An 18,007-nucleotide genomic window follows, 5' to 3' on the forward strand; every position below is an offset into this window, starting at 1 on the left:
TACATATGCTTACTTACATGGAAGAGATTTTTGTTATCTTGGCCCCTCCTCCACCCTCCAAATCAACCTAAGCTTCAGATAATTCTCTTGAAGAACTACTGAAAAAAAAAAAAATTCTTTATGCAGTAAACAAAGTAATTGCAGAGAACAAAGACACAAATGGATATGGAGCTCCTATAGAATTTCTCCTTCAACTGAAAGCAAGCTCTGAAAGTAACACTGTTTGGGATGGAAAATCGGCTTTTGTAAGGTCTTCACAAGAGTATATAAAATATTATGATACCAATAACGTTTAGTCTGTGAATATTTTCAACATTTCTCATACCGACTCAAAGGTATGTTGCTCTCAGGACTAGCTTGACAGTGATAGTGGTAGAAGGAGCAACAAAATAAAGCAAAACCGTTCCAGAGCTGAATACCAGACTATTGGCCAATAAAGCCTGCATATACATTGGGCTTTTTGTCACCACTTTTCACAGATACTAATCCAAGTGATAGAGATATTAATCAAAGTCATACCTGCGCACTTAGGTGTTTTATTCTGAGGTCCTAGTCCATCTATTATCCCTTCCACAATATCAAGGTCAAGTCCAGAGATAGTCCAGTCCCTTCAATAAAATTCAGTGCCTGCCTATCATAATAGAGGCAGAAAATAAACACTAGCATAAAAATACAAAGAATAAACCTTTCACACTGGGTTTTGGAATATTGTTCATTCTGGCAATAGATCAAATACTTACGTGCCTCACAGTTTCAAAAATTCAAGTGATTTGGGATGTATAGGTTACAGTTCCACCAAAATTGCCATCTCTGGAAATGAATTTAAAAAGCTCTGGGCAAATAGTTCCTACAGAGTAAGACAGAACTGGCAGCACTGTACAAACTGATTGTATGCCAAAACAACTACATCAGCCAGTGAGTCAGCCACAGGTCTCTATGTTCCCTGGCACATTAGATACTTTTTTCTTTTTTTTTTTTTTTTTTAAATTAGTGCTACAACATGGTGACCAGTAATGATCTTACTGATACTGCCTTCACGCTCAAAGTCACTTCAGTAGTATCTGAGGTCTTATATTAGCTTTCCTTATTTCTTATTTCACCTTCTGCTGTGCAAAGGTGGACACAAAGTTCAAACACAGATTATATATTCATCACAGCTAGCACAGTCTAATACAATAAAGTCAGTGTCACAGTGCCACTTGTCACTTTCAGAGCATCAGATGAAAAGATGCCATCTGTGAGAGAAAATAAAACAGGGAACTGAGTCATCGCACACACTGGTAAAATGCCACAGTAATGCTAGAGCTGGAGAGAAAACCATGGAGGAAAGGCAATCAGAAACTTCAGTTCTAGTGATTACCTCTCAACTCACATAAACACTGTTAGTTTTAGTCTGTACAAGTGTCACTTCACAAACCTGCTTTGCACACGTGCATTTTTATTGTACTTTTATTATATATGCTAAACACACCTGCATTTTTATGACTGTGTTTGCCTGAAGGCCCCACTGTAGCAGGGCTACTGATATATTTGGAGAATTTGAAGATATCCAAATTAATATGAACAAACAATAATAGATCATTAACTAGAATTTAATTCACTACAAAATAAAGTACTGTACAGGTAGTGAATCAAATGAATTATTCGCAACTTGCAGGTTTCCTGCATCTGAATTACCTTTTAGGAAGTTCTCTGTCAAAAAATAAAAATCTAGCACAATGTCTGTAACTCGGGATAGGTGTCTGATTAAAAAAAATCTTGAAATACTGTTCATCATTCTGCCTTTTTCACTATTGCATTTTATGTGATTTTATAACAATTATATTTGTACTAGGAGTAATCTAAGCTTAAAACCCCAGGTATACAACAGCTTCTAAGAATGATTTTCTCCATATAAGTAATGTTTTAGAAATTATACGAAGAAGTTTAATGGCATCCAACATGATACCAAACATGCTTCATAATATGGAGGAAAGTATTTTTTCTGTTTTGTTTGTTTGTTTTATTTAACCCACCCCAAAAAAACATGCTGCCAAATAGGCCTCAGCTTGGCCACAGATACTGAATTGGCAAGGTGTTAACTCTTGTTTATAACCAACAGAAAGTTGCAACTTGGACCTGTAACTGCCAGGCACTCCAGATCTCTAAATTCAACTTCTCAGTTTTTCACTGCAGTGCACATCACTCCAAGAGTGCCTGATCCATTTACGCCCCACAGAAGTTAAAATGTATATGCTGTTAGGGATACTACTAGTGTAGTAACACAGAGTCAACTAGCTAGCTCAGTTTGTAATAAGTAATTTTTACCATACTGCAGTAGGCTGCTAAGGGAGACATCTGCAATCTATTTCATAGCAGATGGTTACTTGTAAAAGGTTTAAATTCCTACATCATTGATCACCTTTCCATAGCAGGTATACAGGTCTGCTCATTTCAAAAGCAAAAGACTAATCAACTGGCCAACTGTTTAAAGGAGACTAATAATGAAAACAAAACAAAACCTCCTAGATTTTGATATATACTTGAAATTATTGGTTTCCATGCTCTCTAAAATGTTTCGTCCACTAATAACTTCTCTATACATATTTAAAATATGATTTAACCTTATTAACAGTTTATTTACATTTATTAATTTAAGGGTTAGGGTCACAATGTATGATGAACACAGGCAATGAAAACACTGTCTGAACTAGTGGTTTCTACTGTTAAGGTTTTCTAATCTTTGTCTATTTATATTCATTGTTTTCTGCTTATCAACAGCAATTGCCTTGGTGACAGACAAGCACAGGATTTTATAGTTCCGTATAATCCACACCCAACTTCCTCCTCCCTCTGTTTGCCAAGCTTTCCCACTGCCCACACCTCTTGTGATATGTGTGTGGACTTAAAGAGTTTGTACAACACTAACTGTACCACTTAATATCAGGACTATGCGTTCACCTTGCAGTCCTCTTATAGACTTACCAAAAAAGCCAATTCTTTCACAGAAAGCCAATGTCTTTCTGTGGCATTTAAATCAGCCGATCAGCTGTGAGCACGTAAGTGAAGTCTGCTCAATATAGTAAATACCTCACAAAACAAGTTTTTTTTTTTTCAGAAATCTCTAGCAGGATTCTGAAGCCTGAACTCTCACCTGTGGTAATATGCCTGTCAATGCCCTCAAAAAAAAAAAAAAAACCAAATACTGATACCTCCACCCAGACATAGTGAACTTCAGCAAGTTCGATCTTTGAATTTGCCAAAACCTACAAGTTCAATCAAATAGATTAGCTGAAAATCCTGCAAGAGGTGACAGGGAGAAAGGCTGCTACTGAAAAGCATGCTATTTGAGACACCAATGTAATTCAGACTGACATGCCCCGAGTCTGTTGCATGGTAGCGTCTCAATAAAAAGTCACTGTCATATGCCAATAAGAGAAGGTTGTTCAACAACCTTTTGGTGTTTGTACTGAACATACAAAGAGAATCAGGGGCACCATGTCTGCAATCCCCACCACTCTGGTCAGTGCTCCCAACCAGCCTACCCTCTCTGCTCAGTTTGAGTTAATAATTTTCTAAGCAGACAGCTGCTGCTGTTAAATAGATAAATGATAGCCAGCAGAAATCATGAAGCTTGGGATCACTGCCATAGTGAAAAACTGAATCCCCAGGAAACAATATTATATATAAATTAACATTCTATTAAAAAAACAAACAAGCAACAACAACAACAACAAAAAAAACTAAATTATTAGAGCCTAATATGTTTTATAAGGAAAGTTAACAGTTTTGTTTCTTATGCCTGAAGCTTTGCAATCGCTGTTTCTGAACTGTTTCTTCATTAGTCTTATGCTTCCAAATATAATCTATGATTTGGCAGCAAAGGCAGCAAAACATTTGTTCCCTCTCAGTACAGCTGCAACCAATTGGATTTTAAGAAAATGGTATTGGAGATCCAACAGTTCTCTATCATGTTGATTCTTCCATGGTAACAGGGTTGTATTTTTTTCCTCCTTTCGAGGGGGGAAAAATAGGCTGAAGAGATTTATTTCCTGTGCTCTCTCCTTTTCCAGTTTTAATCCCCCAAAACTGATAAGAAAGATTTGATTAAACTCCAAAATTACATGCTATGAAGCTTTTCTAACGTATACGCCTATAAAAAAAAATCTTTTGTCTTTTCCATTCTCAGACATACAAATATAGTGAGTACCAATCCCTCTGTACTGTAGGAGGCATGCACAACATATCTTTTGATGCCACAGAAAATATAAACTACCTGAAAGCCTCTTGTCAAAAGAACAAACATCTGTAGATGAGAGTACGTTGTAGTGGTTAAAGAAAAATCAAGAACAGGTGTTCTTGAAGGCAGACAATAGTTAAATAACCCCCAAAGTATGTCATTATATCTAAACATGAAGATGATGCCGGGGAGTTTGCTGTAAATTTTTACCTAGAACCTCTGAAAAGAAGCTAAGCAAATACGCTCCCCTTTCCAGATACATAACAATACACTGAAGACGGTACCACAAATTACAACTGAAACATCATCAATATTGAGAGAAACAAAAGCTTGCCATAAATTATATAAGGGATAATATTAGTGCTAGGCAAAAATGCTGCTCATGCAGAAAACGTAGACACCCAATTAGAGGGTCAAATAGCTTTAATTTCAAAGAAAAGGTTATATTTTTACACTATAAACAAAACATCAAAGCCAGCATAGTGCATAGATGAGTACAGAAATATGGCATGGTACATGCATAACAACTTTTAACTTTTGGCAGAAAATGTAAGTTAAAAAGGGAACAAATTGCAGCTGAAAAACTGAGTTGGCTTTCTCAGAGACTGCTAGTACCAGATTTAGCCAGACTAGTACCATACTCAGACTACACATGCATCTCCAACTGACAGCTCACCTACTGCAGTGCCACCTGCCTCAGCAGCACAAGATCTAGTAAAGGATGCCTCATTTCTCATTCTTATCCCACCATGCACTGAAGGCTTTCCAAGTCAGTCTGGTTATTCACAAAACAGAGTTAAAGAGAACCACAGAACAACTGGGCCAAACATTTGGTGCCTTTCTTGTTAAAACTACAACCCCTGAACACACTGGTATACTTGCAATGGCAAATTTGTTTTATTTCAAATGAAGATTGTAGTATCACATATTATTGATTAGAATATATTAAAAAAAATAAATCGACAAGTGCTGAATAGCAAACAAGCCAAAAAGCCTAAGCACCTGGGGCAGGATGTTAATGGGGAGGGTAGGGAATTTTCTTCATTTCTGAATTGCAATTTTGCTCTGCAAAATGTTTAAGAAAAAAATGTGAAATGCAGTTTTGGAGAGAACACAAGGACATTCAGTCAAGTCATATGACGTAAAGCAATGGCTTTCATTTTCCCAAATACAACATTTGATTTCTGCTTTAATACTGAATTGGGAAGGAAAAAAAAAAAACACACCACAAGTCTGAGTAGCAATGCAATTGCTATTGTTCAATAATAATTTAGGTGAGGACTAGAAGGGTTAGAAGAGTTTAGTTCACAAGCGAAGAACAAATTAGTAATGCCCTGGTAGATCTTTGGCCTCTTAGAAAAGTATTGACTTGAAAAGCTGAAGTTTCTCACTAAGGTTCTGTGAATTTCATGAAATTTGTTAGATATATGTTTGGAGCTGAATACATTAGAATGAGTTAAAGGATTATGGAAGAGGTAGGAGGGATTTTTAGAGTATTTTTACCAGCTGAAAAACACTAAAACATGCAGGATTTGATGCTATGATTATTTAACAGGCAGAATTAAAAAGAAGTAGAGAGACATTAGGGTGATTTAATTGCCATTATTTTGAGGATTTAAGGACAAAAGGAAGTAAAAATTCAGAATTAGAACAATACAAAAGAACAGACATATCAGAGAAAATACACCAAGGGCATCAATGAGCAAATGACTACAGTAGGCACAAAATACAAGAAACTCAAGCCCTATCAGTGTCAGCAGTCTTCCTCCAAGCTCATATACAACACTGCTCTGCAAGGCTCTATGCAAAAAAGATTTTTGGAAGAAGAAGAGATATTACCGTGTTTTCCAACTCACATGCTGTCTTACCAAGCCAAAAGTTTAGCTGCTTTCACCTCCTGTTAGCAATGCAAGTCAGAGCTTCTCTTCTCTTGTGCAAGTACAATGCCTTCCTATATTTCAACTTGTTATGCCGGGACAAACGTACTGAAGGCATCAGTTTTGCAATAGTGATTACAGCTTTCAGAGGTTAACAAGACTGCAAGTTACTCATCCACTGGGTGGCTTTGCAGGGAGGACAATCAGAAGAATATCAAAACATTGACTCAATTTTTCAGTCACTGCACCGTATCCACAGAACCTTTTAAGACCATTTTCTATGTCCCTTTGAGGAGCTCAACCTGATGGTGAAGTATCAGATTTCATCTTTAATCAAGAAAGAGTTTCACAGCTGACACCTCGTAACTGAGTGCTGGCAAAATATTGCTGGACATATGCATGTTTTAAAGTATGACATGCCACAAGGTAGAATTATGCAAATTGACAGCATATGACCCATATTGCTATATGTATTCCTTTTATTATCTCATTTATAACAACTAACTTCAATATGTACAACAGATTTCTTTTCATGGTAAGCGTATTTCTATACACTGTTTATTCTCCAAAAGAACAAGTTATTAACCACATCGTGGCCAAATACTGAAATTCAGTGTCATGGGATTAAAAAAAATAAGAAAATCTTAGTGCCATCCAAGCATACATTTATACTAACTTGAAGAAAAAGTTAAGGTATAAGACAATGTATGTTTGCAGAAGACAGCATTTGTTCAGAGGCTTCAGTGTTGAGCTACTTTTTTTCAGCTTGAAGTAACTGGTTTCAGTTGTTTTAAACCCTAATATGAAATAATGTCTTTATTTGCATTGCCATTCAACTCCTTTGAGCAAATATGTACAGATAACAAAATGCTGATTTAGAATGGTGACTGTTTTACTATAATGCATCGTGATAATAAATAAATAAATAAGTAAACAGGTTAATAAATAATTAAAAATGTAAATTCTTTTGAATGAAATGTTACATAAAGGGCAATACTTAATTACTTTTTTTTTACTCCCCAACATCAAGGAAATGCACTCACATGAAGATAGGGAACAAGTTGTTTTTTTCCCCTATTTCTTAAATGTTTGTTTCTGCTTACTTTTAAAACAGGGACTTCAGTCTTCTGCTGTAAGATCATGAATAGTTCAGAATACCCTTTAGAAGTGAAAGCTATTGTAAAGAATGAAAAATCTGAAACAACAACAACAACAAAAGAAGAAAACATAGGGAAAAGTCAGTTTTGAGTGTTTTTGAAGTTGACTGAATTATTCAGTGACTATGAGATAAATGTAGAGATACAACACTAACGTGACATAATTATGTCTTTTAGTCAGAAACCAAAACCTTAGAAAATATGAGTCAATATAAGTGGAAAATTATTGATATTTCTATTTTCTGTTTTCTTTCTAGAAAAACACTAATTAAACTGAGCATCATTTGACATACTGCTAAATAAGTGTCTCCTAATTTATGTAATTATATCCAATCTGAAGAACTCACTTCTTGTGGCAGTAACTTAAATGTTGTAACACTTCAGTTTTGATAAACCAGTGACTTATAGAGCACATTTCCTTCTTCATAGCTGCACATGCAACAAAAATGGTGCTGAAAACTGATTTTACTTAAACTTATACTCCCTACAGTTTTCTTTAAATGCTGTAATTTCAGTACATTAATATAGTTGCCCAAAGGGTAATTGTAAATCATTCAATTGATTTATTTTTAATTTTATGTCAAAAGAATCTTACGTAACTAGTGCACATTTAGCAAGTACTTTGATTAGCACCATGTATCTTCACTGTTTTAATGAACGTACCTCTTTACTAATGTTTCATGCAATTTTCCTTTCAAAACATCATCCTACTTTGGAATAAAATATCACACCTTGAAGACCTCTCCACCTTGGACAACACAGCAAACTGACAGAGCCACAGTACACTGAATGGAGGACCCTGTCCTGCCTCTGAGTAGAGATCAGCTCTGTTGTTTATGCAGCCTACAGTTCAGTGCTTGTTTCACCTATTTATTTATTTTTAATCACATTGTAGGCGAAAGTTTAGACACCACGGATGCTTTTGTATAAGATTGCACTCCTATTATGTAATTTCATTACCTCGTTAGCATACCCCAGCACATTATATGGTTACTAACACACATCATGTGCTATATGATGAGCAAAATCAAGCTTTACAACAAGACATGCAACCTTTAGAATCTTATTAAACTGACATTATTTACTTGACTGTTCATCACCCTCTGTGGAGTCTTCTTGCTTCATTAAAATTAAGTTATTCTACTGTTTGGCAACTTCACACAGTTAAGAATACAGTTATGACCTTTTCCTCGGTCTCTTTTCTTCAATTACCATTTTTTGATAGCTCTATGTCATGATGTATTTCTCAAAATTATTGTCTAATTTGCACAATTCAAATCACTCTGCTTTTTGACCTTGCTCTGTGCCCCACGGTAGGAATACACTTTAATTCTCTATAATCATATTCTGTTTATATTCTGAAATGACAGAAGTCAAATGTATGCAAATGGCAATCAAATCCATAGAGTCTTTAAAGCTACCACTCAATCTCCTAATTACTTTCCTTTCTTTGCTTGTCCCTCCCCTCCCCCCCAGCAGCACACACATTCCTATGACCCTATCTCCCAGCACAGTATCAGGAACCTAATGAGGTGACAGTGTCAGTGCTCATCCAGTTCTCCTCCCCTAGCATGTTGTAAACAACATCATGAGGGTTACTGAACTAGTAAGCAAACACTTCCTCATTATTCCAGTCCTTCAGAATTAAATTTAATCCATAATGTGTGCAATTTCTATAGAAAACCCACATGGCCATGGTAACAGTTTCTTGCATCCTCATTTTCAGTTGTGTTTACCTAGTTCAGAAGTCTCTTATGGCTATCATTACCGACAAGTTCTTTGCAGTCTAAGCTGTGGCTCATATTGAGTAACAACCTCTTGTTCGCTAAGCAAGTAAATTCTTAGATTTTGCATCCTGAGTATCGACTTAATTGAAGCAAATCAAAAATAGCAGTTGTACAAATCTGCATGCTGTACTTCACTAGACATATTGAAACAGGCTATATTTTTATACTGAAAAAGCAGCAACTTATTTCCAGATATCACACTGCAATTTCTATACTAAGGTTATCAGTCTCTCCTTCAAAAGTGGCCAAAACATAGATTTTTTCTGAAAAAAATCTATGTTCTTTTCATGGTACATAACTAAAAGAGATACCTCATCGTAGTTTTGCACTGAAGTCCAGCTTTTCTATTTGAAATAATGAAACGTCAGCCATGACAAACCTGACAAAAGAGGAATGGGGGGCGGGAGGGAAGGGAGGGGTAACAACTTGGCTGTTATAATTTAGTCACAGTTCTATAAAACACAGCATTCAATTAAATTATACAGCATTCTTTGAGTAATGAACAACACCAGTAAAATCTGATCAAGCTATAGCTATATTTTGCAGATGTTAATGACACAACATAACCACATCAAATGGAAGCTTTCTGTTTTTAAGATAAACATTCCAAGTTCTATTTTCAATACAACGAATATAAAATTCTCTGCATGACAGACAGAATGGCCTATGCCATCCAAAGGTGGGGTTGTTGTTGTGATTCTTTTTAAATATAGTATAACTAGCTAAGGAGTAAATACTGTCACCTACATAATGAACAGAAAACAGGACAAGTAATAAATTTTATACTTCCACTACAACCAGCCCAATACCTTTTATTTCTACAGATTACCTTGTCTTCAGGGTTTCTCAAGTACAAATTCTTGAATGGGTATTAGAATATGAAATGCAGCCATATCAATTGACAGCATATCCTGTCTGATATTCTTGCAAAGCTCTGTCTATTCTAGAAACCTCCACACTGTCCTGAGAAGGGTAACCAATTCTGAATGGTACCAAATAATAGTTGTTAAAAAAATTAAAAAGAAAAAAAAAAAAAAAAAGATGGGTTCCAAGTACAAACTTCTTTATTAGTAACTTATTTGCCCACCTATGTGGCACATACTGAGTACTGTTATTTTGCCAACATATAGTTTAGCTATGTAAGGGTCCATTCAAATGACACTCTGAATTGTTAGAAAAGTTCAAGGACCACCCACACCTCTGTTCATTTGTACATTTTTCTAGACTGTTGCATGGAAGTTCACCTGAATGTTATTTAACTTGAGACAAAAATAAAATTAGTTTAAATAATTTACCTTATTGGTAACTGGGAACAAAAAGAGATCAGTACTGCATCCCTTCTTGATAAGGCAGCAACTTTCATTCATTAGTTACAGATAAAAATTGCCACTGTTACCAAAATCTCTGCTCAGTATAATAGCTTCCAAGGAAATATCCCATTGCAAGGGTAATAAGACTCGGGAGGACAATCCTAAGGTTGGAGAAAGAGTAATTGAGAGACTGCCCCAAATCATCTGACACTTAAGGAAAATTGAAGAAGCAATCAGAACTATCTTCTAAATTATATTGCAGATAAGACACCACAGAAAAATTAGTATATCTACTGTCGTGTGTTAATTCAACTATAACAATATTGTTTTTAGCTGACTCTAGCTTAAAATGTGCTCTAGGTTTTGGCCCTAACACAAGAAATAAATTGATTTCATTGCTTAAATTTAAGAAAACTTTAAAAGGAAACATTAGATAGTTCCAGAAGAAAAGTCAGCACAGGTTTATCACTTCCGAGCAACAGAAACAACTTAAGACTACAACTAAGATTACAAACCTAATCAGTATAAGAGTTGCGCTCTTATCACTGTCTCTTACGTGTGAAATCTAATTAGCAGGGAAGAACTACGTGCTTCCCAGAGAAAAAAAAAGGTAGTATTTAGTATTTTCTACCGTATGCTAAAAAGAATACAAACAGGAATATTCAAATACTGATAATTCTTAACTTGCCTGCCTGAAGAAAATGGGTATAGAAAAGGTTGATGGAGCAGTCATACAGTAGACTGATGCTGTATTGTTAAGAGAATACGGAATGACATCTTAACTCAGAGTTTGCAAGGCACATTTACATTGCATATTTACATAGTGTTTATTTCACTATTGAATCATGTACATTGCCTGCTTCTGAATAGAGACAAAATTACTAGTACTTGTTATGTCTACTAGTCTTTGTACTTGCTAATGAGAAGAAAGAAATCGGCCATTGGGCCAATACATTGTTTTCTATGGTAATTATAGTATTTCTAGTTAAAAATTAAACCTAGCATAAGTAAATAAATTCGGTCTTAATCTTAAATCTAATCTGATATTAAACTGAAAGTAACACTGCTTATAAAATCAATTTTTTACATCCCTTTACACTGTTAGCACCCTATTCCTTACACTAAGCAGTGCAGTTCTAGTGTTAAATTTACACAAAAAAATGTATACTTTACTGCTACATCGTGCAGAATCTTCCATGATTTTGTTTTATCATGCAATGTGATATAATTTATCATGCATATTTTCAGCTGCTCTACAAGCTTTCAACTTTTGTTGTACTGTTATGCAATTGTTGCATGCTTGTTCACTTATGCAGTTCTCCAGTTATTTTAACCCATATTTACTACTGTGTAAGAGCATCATATCGTCTTCTTGTTGCTTGAAAAAAAAGTTAGTTCTCTCTCGTTGGTAATGCAGGATTATTCATGCTTTTGAAATCTGTGCATGTCTAATGAGCTTCAAATTAACTTTTCAGAGATTCATCATGAGGACTTTTATTATTTTTAGTTACTGAAATAGTTCAACTTCTAGCTCATGTTTGCTGTTAAAGTGCTGATATTTCAGTTTAACAAGTCCTTCAGTTCTGAAGTTCATAACATACCAAAACATAATTTTAGGATTCATATTTTTGTACTTACTGGCTTAGTGTAGGATTTTTAAGTTTGAAAAAAAGTGTAGTAGTTCAATTATGGACTGTGTATTCAGTGTGCACTTTTGAAAAGTGGAAAAAAATAATCAGGCTATAGCACTATTATTTTTTAGTAGGAACAGGATCTCTCTCTTACCTTAACCTCACTAATTATCTTGGGTGATATTACTGCAATCATTAGCAAAAAGATAATTCAGTTGACTCTAGTTAATATATAGCAGTTTCACTATCCATTGTGGTGAAGATAGCTTTAGACAATAATTTCACCAGTTTTCTAGTTCTGGCACCAGAACTAAGTGGGAAAATAGAGTATAACAGGGATTCTGAGTGCTATAAGCTACAAACACATTTATCATTCTTTTTCATGTACAGCTCAAAACTCGTGTCTCTTTTTTCTTACTACGCACACCTAACAAATTGATTCCCTACAGTTGGCTCTTGTCCTTGCTGGAAAGAAAAGAAAATTGCAACATATTACTATATTTGCAGGTTCAAAGATGAACAGAATTATCTCAGTAAGTTTGAAGTACTATGCACATGATTATATATATGATTTTGTCTTTTATTTTATTATGACAGAAGTCATAGCTATGGCATCCTCAGACAGTAGTTATCCAAACACCAATGCCCTCCTTCCCCAAACCTCACCAGACAACAACAAAAAAGCATATCCTACTTTAAGTATTTTTCACCCCATAGCTGTCACAGGTCTATCCTGCCTCACTCCTTCAGTGCTGGCAGCACTGTTGCCACTGGGAGTGACACTCTTATGGTCCCTGAGAACAGTTCTCTAGCAGTTTATGTCACTTAAATGGTAACTTTAAAGCACCATTATGTTAGAAGAAGTAAATACTCAAAAGTTTTAATTTATTCCATGTTCTCAGAAGAAAACTTCTATAGGGTATGAAAAAGAGACTTGTCAGAGCATGTATTAATAATCATTTGTGTGTAATTTTGATTTCTCTTGATTTCTCAGAAAATAATCACTGAAAAAAACAGCTAGAAATGAAAGAAGCTATCAGTTTCTATGAAGAGAGAAGTGGCAATATGTTAGCGGAACTAACAAGTTTTAGAACTCCCGATGGTAAAATTTCTGAGAAAAAATGGCTGTCTTCCAGTTGCAAGCATAATCTCTGCAGGCTGAAACAAATGCCTGCATATCTCAGCAGCCTTATTTCTCTTTTTTTTTTTTTTTTAAAGGTTTCCTCAAACATTGTGTTTAAACAAGCCATCCTCATATAAAGTTACCTATCTGATGATAATTAGTTTTTTTTTTTAACGCCTAGTTTTACAACTCCACTGCTTAAGTCCAAATATAAGCTAATGTCTTCGGTTTTATGCAGTTTTTGAAAGCAGTATCAGATCTCAGCCAATATGAAATTTCCTGTATTGTAGTTTGATTTCATCTTCCTCTATATGCAGCGTTGCTTAGCATTTTTCAAGGTTGTATAGTATCTGGCCTCTGCCTAGTTTATTTTGAGGCTTTGGAAGAATTACAACAAAACACAAAAAACAAGGAGGCTTTAGGAATGGTTTAAGCTTTGCCTTTCTGAATAGCTATCTTTTTGCACTCATCTTTTTTAAACAAACAAACAAAAAAAGAGATGAGGGAAATATTTCCATTAAAGCATGTTTTGTCTCTGTGCTACTTAATGCTTCCAAACTATTTTAAATACATAAATTCTTTCAACATACTTAATGGAGAGAAATCCTTTCCTTTATTTTTCTACTTTTCCCTCCATAAAATAAGTACTTCTATTAACATGCTGCAGATTCCCTCTACACATAAATTAAACTCAATGAAGCCAATAATATTTAATAATTGCACATTATTTTCAAATTTTTAGCATCAGTTGTTTTGTAATGCATATTTGTCAAGTTTGTTGAGATATCAGACTGATTCCAAGCATGTTTTCTCTTATTCTACTTATGTACCTTTGTATACCCCCCAAAACACAGGGGAATATAAAAATAAATATAGAGAAGAAAATACATAGAATAATAGATAAGATATAGATAATAAGAAATAAATATAGAGAAGAAAATACAGAGACTACAGGACTTGGGAATTTAATTTCATGTATTTAATGCATATAACCACTATATAAACATACTCAAATATGTTGACTTCTTCCAGTTTTCCCTCTTAACATACTCAGCAGGTTCCCACCGATGTTGCTTTCTCTCCTTTTAACTCAATTACCCTTCAACTTCAAGGGGCTGTCCCCACATACTTAGCATCTTTTTTCCTTATCAACATTCAAAAAGAAGTCTTACACAAGTAACCACTGAAAAATCTCCTTACCCTAATTTCATAATCACATAAGAGGTACCTCAAGGAGGTTGTAAGGACATGAAATGTATTTAGATTTTTAGTACATGATAAAACAAGTCTCAAGTATCCTAAAAAAAACACTGCAACCAGGTAAATATCACGACAACTGGATACAATGTGGAGGCGGACTGAACTACTTTGCAGTAATACTTCTCCAAACATTCTGAGAAGACAGACCTATGATCTTGCTGCCTGTCCACTCTCATTAGCCTAAGTGTAAAGGGTAGGACAGTATCACAATTTTAACTGTCTCTTATCCATGAGTCAATGACTAGGAATTTCCCCTGATGATTTTCCACCAGCATTCATAATGCCTCACTGAAATAGTCCAGAACTTCTACGATTTCAGAGTCTGACATCTTGCTACTATGATATATACTGACATCATGTGATACGGCTCCAGATTTCTCCCACCACACCCACTTAAATAACTACACCCTCTTCCAAATAGAAATATCTTCTATGTGAGAGATTAGACAGCTGAGAGACCTACCAAGTCAATCAGCTATAATTTATTATATGATTTGCAATTATTTTCCTTCTGATACTTCATTTAAAATATAGAATTAATGTATTTGATTATTTAGTGTTTCTCCATGCTTCTCGGTGCCCAGATTTTGTCTCCACACTGAATAATCCACAACCTTCTTACTTGCTCTGAGGTCATATATTACATGTTAACATGTTATTTTTTGAATACCAGTACCTGTCCAGAAATACAAAGGAGAGTCCAAATTTGCAACTTCTGCACTAGGGATCAATGTAAATTGGAGAGCAAAACTCTGCCTAAATAGAGATTTGTATACTTGCAGGACTAAGGAAAAGACTCTCTATAACATTTGTGCATTTTGCTTTTGACATTAACATAGTCATCATTTTATCCAACGTTAATTAAGAATTACCTAACAACACTGTGTTGGCTAGGAGCTAACATCCATTTCCAAGATGTTGCATCAAATCCATCAAGCTTCCTCCTCTGACATCTTGAAAAGCTGCTTGAGGAGACTTAAGTGAGACTTTTGACCTTGTTTCACAATTGCAAGCTAAGGAGATGCAGTTGAGATGAGAGTAGTGAAATACAATTGGCTAGATATATGTACCCAGACTACAGTTACTGGTAGTGACTATTGCTATCAAATGAGCAATAGGAATCTGTAAAAGCCTGTCCTGGGCCTGCATGATAAAACAAGGAACATGCCTATAAGATATGAAGCAAATGTAGAGCTGCTCACAATTTAAAATTTTCTTCTCTAAAATACATCATTTCATATAGATAGAAGTAAACAACTGTACAAATAAGCAAAAGTCCTTAAGGAAAGTTAGTGCCACACTTGCTAAAAAGTGATAATGGAAAAGACATAGGAATATTGATGTAAGACACAACAAATAATCCTTCCAATTTATAAATAAAAATAATAACAAATAATCCTTCTAATTAGCGATAAAACCTATGCTATATGCATATGTATGCCTTCTTTGGGGCATATAGCTCCAACGTCTTGGAGAACAAATTTAACTGGGAAAAGGTGACATAGAGCAATAAAAACTATCAAAGATCTGAGGAGAGTAACCTAACAAAAAAGATTGAACTAATTTGGATTGTTTTGCAAGAAAGAGAAGTCAAGAGAAGCGTATGATAACTAACTAAATACATAACAGGCTGCTGCTGCAAAAAAGGAAGTATATATTGCCTTTGCACGTTACTGATAGCAATGGATTACACTGCAGCAAGAGATTTTTTCAGGTCAGACATTGGTAAATACCTTCCAATGCTAAGGACTGGATCAGTTCTCCTACACAAGATGGAAGTGCTCTAATTTTTATTCAATGTAAGTTACAGACCTCTAAGAGGAAAAGCAGTTACTCTGAGGATTGTTCACTGAAATTCACTTTTGGCTGTATACTGCATGGTTCTAGAAATTATAACCTGAACCTCAGCCACAAATACATAATCAGAAGTTAAACTGTCTTTTAAGAAAAATAGCAAAATACAATATAAAATAAAACAAATGTATAAAAATCTGAATACATCATCTCAGTATGATAATGAAAACAACATCATTTAACTTTCAACAGAAGCACAAATGGCTGTCCAGTGATGGGGTTCTTCATCATTAGAAAAAGGAAAAGCACTGTGTCTTTAAGTAAACATCTTCCGCTATTTGTGAGGAATAGTTTAATTACGGTATCTTGCTTGTTGCGTATACTCTCAAATCACAGTAATTACAATAAGCATCACTTAGAGTAATTCTCTCTTTTCTAAATTTTCTTTCCAACTTTGATGCAATATTTCCACCTAAAATGCTAAGCACCACCCATCAGGACAAAAGAGACCAATGGAATTTACAGTAAGAACAACACAAGTATAAATACACATAAAACAGAGTGAAAGTGATTTACCAAGCTTACTGCAACAGTCATTAAAAGCCATAATAGCATGTACTAGAAATGACTTGAAAGGATTCTGTTTTGGTAAATGCATTTTTGAAAGATATCCCTTATTTCATTTGTTGAAAAACCTGGAAAGGAGAGTAAGATTATGTAGCTTGCTTAAGGGCTACACTCAATGATTTTTATTTATTTATTTTCTTTGACTGCATGAGTAATTCTTTGGCAATATGCCTTTAAAATTAAAAGGATAAACATTAAATTCTGTGCAGAACAATTTAGCAAAGATTGCTCAAGCAGGACTGTTGTGGTTTAACCCATCTGGCAGCTAAGCACATAGGCAATCCACAATTTAGAATCTCAAGATGTTAAATTGCGTCAGATAATTTATTAGCTGCTGGATCTGTAGGTGCTCTGCTGCTAAGTGCTTTATATAATGCCCCTTCAACAGACACTCCCCATGTTCAGATTTCCATTTAACAGTTTAAAGAAAAGTAAGCTCTACAGGTTCTTGTATCTTTTTAAATTCCAGACAGAACCAGCTTCCATATCAAGAATATGGACATTTATTTTAAGTCCACTGAGAAAGACCAAGTCTGTGCCGTTTTCCACTGCCACCCTCGTTCTATCGCAAGCACAAAGCCACTTCAGGGATCCCACTAAACAGGAAAAGTGATAATTAAATAGTAGGAAAATGAAGAACAAAATTACCCCACTTGAACAAAAAAAGAAACAAAAACACAACTTCAATGCTTCAGGGATACTAACACACAATCCTGAGTCTAAATGCATTGGGTGACAGTGCATGCTTTCCATATGATATCATGAGGCTCCTCAAAAACATCAAGATACACCTGCACCTAAATTGCCTTGTGTGCTTTAGCGAAAATGTAAATCACCTTGCAACAGATGATATCAGGTTGGTCTTAAACAGGGTTTTGAGCAGTTGCTCACTCACAAAACACTGAAGTTTTGCTGCTTCTGCATCCCTACAGAAAAGCTGTGACAGTACCAGCATAATGTAATTTTTTAGAAAAGATTGAGTAAAAATATATATTTAAGTCTACAAATAATAAGTGGAAAATTAGAGATGTACATATTTAATAGTAATTCAATTAAAGTAAACACATTTTAAGTGAATGATCATTTCTGATCTTAACAGAGTAGAGCTCTTTTCTTCATACTCTGTCAGAGGTCATTATAATAACGTTATAATGAGCCACCTGCAAACTTTCTCAAACTTTTCAATTTCTAGACATACTTATCAGTCTATTAACTCCAAGGA

At 34.9% G+C, this 18,007-nt stretch overlaps 1 long non-coding RNA gene across 1 annotated transcript in view; it reads right to left on the bottom strand.

Annotated features, from left to right (window-relative positions):
- LOC121077535 overlaps positions 1-18,007 on the bottom strand; it is a 112,062-nt gene that overhangs the window by 52,535 nt on the left and 41,520 nt on the right. The gene's annotated exons all lie outside the window — the stretch shown is intronic.

This window comes from Cygnus olor, chromosome 13 (assembly GCF_009769625.2).
Source record: "Cygnus olor isolate bCygOlo1 chromosome 13, bCygOlo1.pri.v2, whole genome shotgun sequence".
Taxonomy (NCBI): domain Eukaryota; kingdom Metazoa; phylum Chordata; class Aves; order Anseriformes; family Anatidae; genus Cygnus; species Cygnus olor.